This window comes from Psammomys obesus, unplaced genomic scaffold, assembly GCF_907164565.1.
Source record: "Psammomys obesus unplaced genomic scaffold, mPsaObe1.curated_primary_1811, whole genome shotgun sequence".
NCBI classification, from domain to species: Eukaryota; Metazoa; Chordata; class Mammalia; order Rodentia; family Muridae; genus Psammomys; species Psammomys obesus.
Window position 1 is genome coordinate 690,196 of NW_026590704.1, and position 10,000 is coordinate 700,195.

The following is a 10,000-nucleotide window of genomic DNA, read 5'->3' on the forward strand; positions in this document are numbered from 1 at the left end:
TAACTAACTAACTAACTAACTAACTAACTAACTAACTAACTAACTAAACCCAAACAAACAGGCTACACTAAACCAAAATATACCAAACCAAGATGCTAAGGATGCAGCTTAGTTGTAAAGTGTTTGCATATTCTGCACAAGCACCTAGATTTGACCTCTAAGCATGTGCACACACACACACACACAAACATACACGCACACGCACACACACAGGCACACATAAAGTGAAAACCAATATCACCACCACTACCAAAATATTTAAGAAAACAAAACAATATCCTTTCCCCTTTTTGGCCACCAAACACACCAAGATTGCTATTTTCTTCCTTGTCAGCTGTCTCTGATCCTCTCTGGCACATGCTACTGTTGCTTCTATGATTTGTCTGAAGGCCACTTAGGTTTCAAGCTGTAAAACTTTCTGACTGACCCTGTACAGAAGGCTCCTTCTCACCTTGTTTCCCTGTGGACGTCAAAACCACTGCATTGAAAGCCTCATGACCAGGCAGCCTGGAGAATTTGTGTTTTGATGGATCTGCAACCTAGCTCAAATCTGAACTCAGAAAATATTTTGTTTTCTGAATATTCCGGAATATTCACACCAGCCAGGTGACACAGAAAGCTATGTTTTTTGTTTGTTTGTTTTTGTTTTCTTTTTTTATTAATTATTTTTATTAATTACAGTTTATTCACTTTGTATTCCCCCCGTACTTCCCTTCCTCCTTCCTCTTCCAATCCCACCCTCCTTCTTCCCCACCCGTGTCCCTCCCCCAGTCCACTGAAAAGGGAGGTCCTCCTTCCCTTCCCTCTGACTCTAGTCTGTCAGGTGTCATCAGGAGTGGCTGCATTGTCTTCTTTTGTGGCCCGGTAAGGCTGCACCTCCCAGGGTGAAGTGATCAGGGAGCCTGCCACTGAGTTCATGCCAGAGACTGCTCCTGCTCTCCTTACTAGGGACCCCATTTGGAGACTGAGTCTATGGGCTACATCTGAGCCAGGGTTTTAGGTCCCCTCAGTGTATTGTCCTTGGTTGGGACAGTCTCGGCAGGGCCCCCAGGGCTCAGTTTTTATGTCTCTGTTGGTCTCCTTTTGGAGCTCCTATCCCCTTCATGTCTTTCTCTCTCCCCCTTCTTTCATAAGATTTCCTGCACTCTGCCCAAATTTTGGCTATGAGTCTCAGCCTCTGTTTTGATACTTCTATTAGTAGAGTCTTTCAGAGGCCCTCTGTGGTAGGCTTCTGTTCATTCCCCATCTTCTCCTGCTTCTGATGTCTATCGCATTTGTCCTGACTGAGGACTGAGCATCTTCCCTAGGGTCTTCCTTGTTGTTTAGCTTCTTTAGGAGTATGGATTTTAGTATGTTTATCCTAAAACTAGAGCACCCATGTGGTGCTTGGTTTGTTGCATTTTGGTGAAGGATGCTAATCACTCTCTTCTACCAAGTGTTTCAACCTCTTAAGATTGTTAAAATTTTAATTGGGTTTCAAAAATTAAATTCACTTCTCCTTTTTATTATATGTGCAAAATAAATATTATGTGCTTCATTTAAGTTATGAAAATATGTATAAAATGCTAAAAAAATTCAGGTCCCCAAACTCTGTGCATCAATATTTAAAAACACCACACATGTACAGCCAAAATAAGCATAATTGATAAAAATGATGGTGAAAAGGATGTATCTTGGGAAATAATTTGGTTTATCAGACCACATATTAAAAATTTTATAGAAGCAGCTTTTAGGCTTTATAGTTATGACATTTATGTCCCACCCTTAAAGTTTCTTCTTTAAGTTTCTTTAGATAAATGAATAGTGAATTTGAATTCACATTTGTAAATTCTCTTGGCATCCTGTAACATAATAATATATTTAGGTTTGGGAGGTTAAGATGTTTAAAACAATTGAACAACATTTCACTTTTATGTCAGCTCTGTTAGTTATTTTGTGGTTTGTTTTGTTTCTTTGAGATAGAGACTTGCTGTGTAGAGCTGGCTGGCCTTCGAGTTGCTAGAGCCCCACACTTCTGCCTCCATCCTTTGTCTCTTTTATTTGCAGGCATTTTTGGCCTTGTCTGTCTTTACATTTCATCTTGTTCAGTAGTGTTTAGTGCCTTAGTTTATTTCAGACCTTCAGCTAAGTTTTTAGATAGCATACTATATTTTGGTTTGCTTTTTCAATACAATGAGTATTTTGTAACATATATTTTATGCACCTGCATGGTAAATATCTTTAAAATCAGAAATACTATTCTTTTACTAATATTAAGGAGCGTTTTAAGAAATGAAATTTCACCAAACATTGTGGGTACTATATCACTAGTTTAATTTATATACGAAAATATAATCTTCTCCCATATTTAAATTATAAAAGATGAACAAACAAGAACCCAGTGCTGTTCAATATGCAATAAAATGATACTTATGAAAATTGTTAGAGGGTGATGTCAACTTAAAATAAAAAAAGTTTCCAGCATACAATTTAAAACAACCAGAGATTTAGACTAATTTAATAAAATATTTAGGCTCATTGACTAAAATTAGAGCTGGAGAAATAATAAATAAGCTCATTTAAAAAGTACATCAAATCTTCCTGGAAAGCCTATTAACATGCAGATTATGACTTAAGGCAAAGCAATAAACTGAAAATGCTGGTTCTTAGTGAGACAAAGGTTTATGTAGTTCTTTGTACTTAATAGAGTGCTTCATCTATTAAGAGTTTATTTAGTTCTTTAAGTACATTTTTTTTTTTTGGTAGAAAAGTTAAATGATACCAAGTTATCGAAATATGGAAAGATCAAAACTAAACATTCATAGCAGTAAGTACTACTATTAAAGTGATAGACTATTTTTTTCTTTCTACATTTCTATGCGTCAGAACATTTTAGGGAACGTATATTACTTCCATAATCTAAAAAATAAAATAAAATCTTTACAAATAGTGATTTGGAAAGAACTTACCGTTTTCAAGTACATTTTTCTGATCTTTGCTGTCTCTGGAGTGCCGAAAGCCGCTAGGAAGACCTTTCTTGAGGCACTCGGGACTTACCCATAGGGGATCCTATCCGAGCTTCATTTGAAGCCCATAATGGTCGAGGCAGAAGGGTCCTGGCAGAGCATCCTAAACAATATTTTACTTTTGTATAACCCATCATTTCATAGACACAAGGATTAGAGGTCAAGCTTAAAAAAATGACCGCTGTAACGCTACAGGGAAGGATGTCCACTGATCTCTGGAAAAGAATCAGATTTTTAACCTCCCTTCACTGTGAACACTCACTGTATCCTCATTCTAGTTTTCTTTCCTAGGAGAGACAAAAACGCAAATGGCGTTAGTGTACAGGAGGAGTTTTACCTTGATTCGGCAAATCTAATTTTGAGAAGGCTGAAGCTTAGAAGAAAGCTCACCAAGCCATGCTAAAAGAGAAGATGGAGTGACAATATAACTGGTTTTGATTCATTCTTTTGAGATTTTAGTTGATGCAGTCTGTGAGCAGAGGTTCATTTTAAAGCCGAAATTGTTAGCTAGAAAGGTTCTCTCTTGAATTCACATTTTCGTGCTGAAATTGTAACGTGCATTTTCCCCCGATTGTTTATAGAAAAGGGGCATCTTTCTTTGCTGAGGCTGTGTGCGCAGGCACTGACTGAGAATTAGGATAGCATCTTCAGATGAGTAGGTCTCTTAACCCCCTCTGATCTCAGAGCTCTGTCTCTGGTGTTTGCATTTGGAATGCATTTGGGGTTTTTTGTTTCCAGTTGGAGACTATGTTCTCTCACTCCTGCCAGCAAGGATAACAATGAACTTGGGTTATTTGCCTGTCCCTAGCGAAGCTATTGCTGGACCAAAGCCAGCTTTTACTTAATGTTGGGTTCTCTTGGCTGAAATTCCCTTAGGGAAATGGCCGCTACCACAGAGCCCTATTCTGTTGGTAAATTTATTTCAAATGTCTGATACAGTTATTCTCATACTGGAGCAAGGATTTTTCTGCACTTCTGATCCACATTCTCCGAACAAAGGAAAATCTACTCTTTTTTTTTTTTTTTTTTTTTTTACTTATTTTAAAATTTATTTCTCGCGCCCAAAAGTCTATCTGTGTTCACAATTAATTTAGGTGCCATATAGACATTAGCAACCAATATTCATGGGTAAAAATGTTTAATAATAATAATAGTAATCCATGATCTAGTTTTAAATTATTTTCATTTTATAGATAAAGTCATTGAGTCTTAGATAAGTTAAATAATTTGTTGACTAGTTCGCATCTCATAAATGAAAAAACAACGTCTGAATTTGGTTCTTTCTGACATAAGAGCTTAAATTCTTAAACCTTAAATTAGTCATCCTGGATTTTGACTTGAAAGAGAAGGAAAGCAGTATTTATTTGGTTTTCTTTTTCTTTTTTCTTCTGAACTAAGCTGTAATGGCTAATCTTGATCATCAACTTGATTGGATCTGGAATAAACGAGAAGAGACAACTTTGGCAGGGCACTTTGTGAGGGCATTTTCAAGAAAGTACTTCAATTATGGAGAACACCTTCCCACAGAGTGGTTGTGGTGATTTGAATAGGAATGGTCTACATAGGCCCATTTGTTTGAATGCTTAGTCACCGGGGTGTGGAACTCTTTGAAAGGACAAGAAGGATTAGGAAATGTGGCCTTCTTGGAGTAGGTCTGACCTTTTTGGAGAAAGTGTGTCAGTGAAGTGGAATTTGAGGTTTCAAGAGCCCATGTCAGGCCCAGGCTCTCTCTCTCTTTCTACCTGTAGATCAGAATGTGCAGCTCTCAACTACAGTTCCAGTGCCTGCCTGCAGGGAACAATGATCCTTGCCATGATGATAATGGACTAAATCTGTGGAACTGTAGGCAAGTCCCTAATTGCATGTTTTCTTTAAAAAGAGTTATCTAGGTCATGGTGTCCTTTCACAGCATATAATAGTGACTAAGATACAGCTTCAGGATATGAGGTCTACAGTGAAGTTATTTGGAATAAGTTTTATTCATGATGAGAGACAGAATAAATAGTTTATTCATCTAAATGCAGATATACAGTTTGACCAGTACCTTTTGTTGAAGATGCTGTCTTTCTTCAGTATGAATTTTAAACTTCACTGTAAAAATTCATGTCATCAAAATATATAAACTTTTGTTTGGGTCCTCAGTCCTATTCCTTTGATTAATGTTTTTTTTTGTTTTTATGCCAGTACAATACAGTTTTTATTATTATATTTCCATTGTATAACTTAAAACCGAAGATATAAATACCATCAGCAGATCTTTTACTATCGAGTATTGTTTTGACTATCCTGTTTTTTTCTGTGTGTATTTCTCTCTGGCATTTAATATTCATTTTCATTTTCTGTGAAGAACTGTATTAGAATTTCAATGGGGCCTATATCGAATCTATAAATTGCCTTTTGTAGGATGACCATTTTCACAATATTAATTCTACCAATATGTTAGCTTGGTAGATCTCTCAATTTTCTGTTATTTTCTTTAATGTCATAAATTTTTTATTACACAAAACTTTCACTTACCTAGATTTATTTCAAGATTTTTTTTGAGGCTACTGTGATGGTATTGTTTCTGATTTCTTCCTCAGTATGTTGTATATGTATCATTTGTATGTAGAAAGGATAATTTTTATGTGTTAATACTTTCAAGAATGAATTGGTCAGCTACAAAGGATTTCTGGTAGATGTTTAGAGTCTTTTATATAGCTAATCATATAAATTATGCTTTGATTTCTTACTTCTCTCTTTGTATCTCCTTTATCTGCTTCATTTGTCTTATTGGTCTAGCTAAGGTTTCAAGTGCAATACAGAACATCAGTGGAGAGAGCTGTCTTAGTTTTGATTTTAATAGAAGAGCTTTGAGCTTTTCTATGTTTAACATAATTTTGACTATGACCTTCTTTTATCTGGTCTTTATTATGTTGTTATGTCCCTATATCCCTAGATTATCTAAGACTTTTTTTTTTTTTCAAAAGAGGATGCTGGATTTTTTCAAAGGCCTTTTCTGTGTGTAATGAGATCGTTATATGATGTCTTTGAGTCTGTTTATCTGTTGTGTTATACTATTGATTTATGTATGTTATATATCCCTTCTATCTCTGTAATGAAGCCAACTTTATTATAGTGAGTAATCTTTTTGATGTGTTCTTGTATTTGGTTTTAAGTTTTTTATTGAGAACTTTTGCATCTATATTTATCTGAAAGCCTGGTCTATAGTCTCATTTATTTTTTGTTGGATCTTTGCATGGTTTTGGTATCATGCTAGTTGTGGAACCCAGTCCGAATAGCTACATCTACAAAATATCCAAGGCTCAAGGAACACTGCAGAAGAGGGGATAGATTCTAAGAGTCTAGAGTCAGAGACTTGGCTGTGAGAGTGTGTGTCCTAGCAACTTTAGAAGCTACAGCTATACTCATAAAATTGCAACAACATGACCACCCCACCCAAACATTGTTACTGAGTTTAAGACCAAGGAGAAAGACTAGAAGACAAATCTTGAATTTAAAAGAAAAATGAAAGTTTATTTAAAGCAACATTGTAGCAAAAGTCTGTTATTTTTGTTTGCTCTTTTTGTTTTGTTTTTTGGTAAATATAAGAGCTGCAGCAAAAGGGGAAGGCAAGGGCTGAAGTTTTTAAAGGCATAAACTACTGTTGCCTCAACTAAGGACATTTCTAGTATGTGAGCCATTAACTTTCTTTTTTTTTTCTTTTTTCTTTTTTTCTGGAAGCAGTGGTTAAGCGAGATTACAGAAGCAGAATGACCATCTGGTTAATATGTCAAGATAAAAATTACACAATAAAGGGTGAATGGACTGGAATCTGCACAAGACACACCAAGGCCATGTTCTCAACACAAAGGAGATTTACTTTCCCCAGAGGGACAAAGGGCAGAGAATAAGAGGCAAAGACAGGAGACAGAGGACAAGGGAAAAGGGAAAAGACAGGAGGGAGAGGGAGAAAGAATATTTGCCCTGGAGGGACAAAGGACTGGCTCTGGATAGAGAGGAGACAGAGGTGACCCATAGGCAAATTGTAGTTTATAAAGGGAAAAGAAAACCTTATATTAGGATGAGTTGGTTTTATTTGTTTGGGAACCTAATCAAACACATTAATATTTAATTAGGTAACTAAAAACGACTTTTGACTGCTGGACTTCAATACTTTAATAGCTAGATTTTGGTGGTGAGCCTGAGGGGGAGGAAGCAGTCAAATGAGGGCCTCGGCCTTGATGGCCAGTTTTAGGAATGTGACCTAATGGTTTAGTAAAACAAAAGGAATGGGGGGAAAGTTAAGGCCTGTCAGGAACATGTTTAACATGCTTGAGACTCTTAGATCTCTTCAGGAGCAATTTTGGAAAATGAGGCAGGTGGCTCTGAGAGCAGTCTTCTCTTAGGTTGTCATCAAGACTCAACTGCTGATCAGGCTGACCTCAGGGTGGTGGTCCAGACATCTCGTGGCTGACAGTCTTAGGCTGAGAGGAAAGTATTGCTAACACATAGGTTCTTTCTTTTCTTTTCCACAACAGCTTAGTTGGAAATGGAGTTAGTTTTAAACCATTACAACATGTACTAAGCATGGGTGACACCAATGCACAGGCCAAGTTGGACAGAGAAATGCCCACATTGCCTCAACCCTACAAAAAGAATGATAAGCAACTGACTAAAGCTGGGAACAGGAAAGATGCTCCTTCTCAGGAAAGAGCACATGAGCTGGTTATTCAATGAAGTTAGAAGTTAGCCCTGAAAACATACATACAAGTAAAATTATATGGACTCAACAGTTTATATTTAGGAATATATATGTACATGCAATTTTGTTTGTCTTCCACACTTAGTAATGTTTAGTAGCAGTTTTCTCAGGGATGAACACATTCCATACTTAAGAGAGTATCCTTAAGACAGATATTAAACAACTCAAAATACCTCCAGGAAGTTCCTAAAACTGACCAGATTCAATAGGCTCCTCCCTCCTAGACTAAACAATAAAGACTACTGAGAATCACTCTCAGTCAAACCAAGCTGCAAAGAAGGCTCTCAAACCAGACAATCTATTCAGAAGAAGCAAAAATAAGCTGAGCTTCCGGAAAGAGGTTCACATCAATTGAGTCATTTGGAAAGGACACTCTCTAACCTATTGAGCTGCCTACAACCTACTAGAGCTCAATAGGCTATTATAGTGTGCTATTGATTCCTAGATTTTATGAGCTGGCACCCATGTTGGGGTTGGCTTTAGTGACGCAAACTTTTTGAGTCATTTCTGCTCCTGTAAGTAACCCCCAAAAAACTCACTGGTTCATCAAGTTAGACTTCAGTGTTACCTGTACTTTGGTCTGTCATGGATTCCTTACCTGGAATATGTAGACACATTGTGTATTTACAGGAAAATACACAAGAGATAACTGACTTCATTGGTTCTTTTAAAACTCTAAGGTGGGATTCTAAAGATAGCCCAGATTTGATGGGAGGGAGGGCCGCTTTGGTGGTGTAGCAAGGTCTCATAAAAACATTTTGGCAGGGACTCAAATGTGTGGCATGTACTTCTTTCAAGATCTCTGGGAAAGGTTATGAGGCTTGAAGGGAGTTGCAAGAAAGGCATGGTTGTGTTAGGTATGGTCAAACCTTTATGGCTCTTTTCTGTGTTTTTTTCCCCTTGTTTTTCCGGAGCCCCTACCACACATAGTGTTCTATGTTGGATGCTTTAGAGTACTAGGCAGGGGTGTGGCTGTGGTGGTAACTGGTAGACATGTAAGCAGGCAGCTACCTGAGTTCTGGATCAGAACAAAACTAGTATGTTAGAGAGACTTCCCTAGGTAGATTTCCCCTTTTTTGTTTGGATAGTTTTAGAACAAAAATTATGTTTTGATATTGTAAGGTACACTGTAGGAATGCCAGGCTGCCAGTGTTTATTTGTACAATGAATGCCCCATTCAGTGACCAGAGGTCTGTGAAAACAAATAAATTCATACTGTCAGAGCATGGAGAATTTGAATTTACAGTTTTTTCTTCTTGAACTGTCCTGGGACAATTTAGTCTGGAGGTATTGTCACAACATACGCTTTGATACTCAGAATGCCCAGTAATGTGTTCAATATCACGATTTGTTAGAAAATGAAATTCTTGCCAGCAGAGCTACAAAGAGAAATGATACCCTGACAAATAAGTAGCCTGCAGGGTATGCCCCAGAGTTGCAGCTTTCAGAGCTATCAAACATGGTGGAGTGTTTTTGTTTTGTTTTGTTGTGTTGTGTTGTGTTTGTTTTAGTGATGTAGCTGATTTTGAATCACCCCTGCTCTTTGTAAATAACCCCTTATCCATCCTCCTGTTGTAAACTTAATAAAAAAAAACTCATTGGTTTACCAAATTGAACTTTAGTGCTATTGTTATTTTTGTCTGTCATGGGTTGCCTTTCTGGGGAGAGGAGATGTGTGTATGTGTAAGGATTTCACTAAATTATGTTTTCCTCTGTTGGGAGGAGGTCTATAAAGTGGGGTTTTTAGCCCCCAAGGATCGAGTTTCAAAGGTTATATATTTGAGAGAGAAAAGCACTGTAGTGTATGTTCATAAGGTAAAAGCTTGGTAGTGATCCATAAGGTAATGGAGTATGGATAATATTCTGGCAAGGCACTTAGAAATCAGTCAGTAATAACTATTAGAATGGGGGAGTTCTACGTGAGGAAGTAGATATAGCATTTAAGTTGGTCTGTGTTATGGCGTTTTAGCTGATAGAGTCGTGTTGAGTCATTTCATGGCATCATCCCTTTGGAGATCCCATCATTTTCTCTAGCTGTCTATTGTCAGAATGTGTAGGCATAAGTTTATTGTGTAGCCCAAATGCTGATTTCTATACCGCCCATATTTGTTTGCATTCCTTGTTGTGAGAATCTCCTATCTCAATGTTGTGTGAATACTGCTCCCCAGTTGTGCCCTGATATGCCAATAATGTAGTTTACAACCAATAAATGATCATGGGATAGAATAGGGTTGAACTTCCTGCGCAGTCT

At 37.3% G+C, this 10,000-nt stretch overlaps 1 pseudogene; it reads left to right on the top strand.

Moving 5' to 3' along the window:
• LOC129677983 (ribonucleoside-diphosphate reductase subunit M2-like) overlaps positions 1 to 10,000 on the top strand; it is a 34,261-nt pseudogene that overhangs the window by 3,351 nt on the left and 20,910 nt on the right.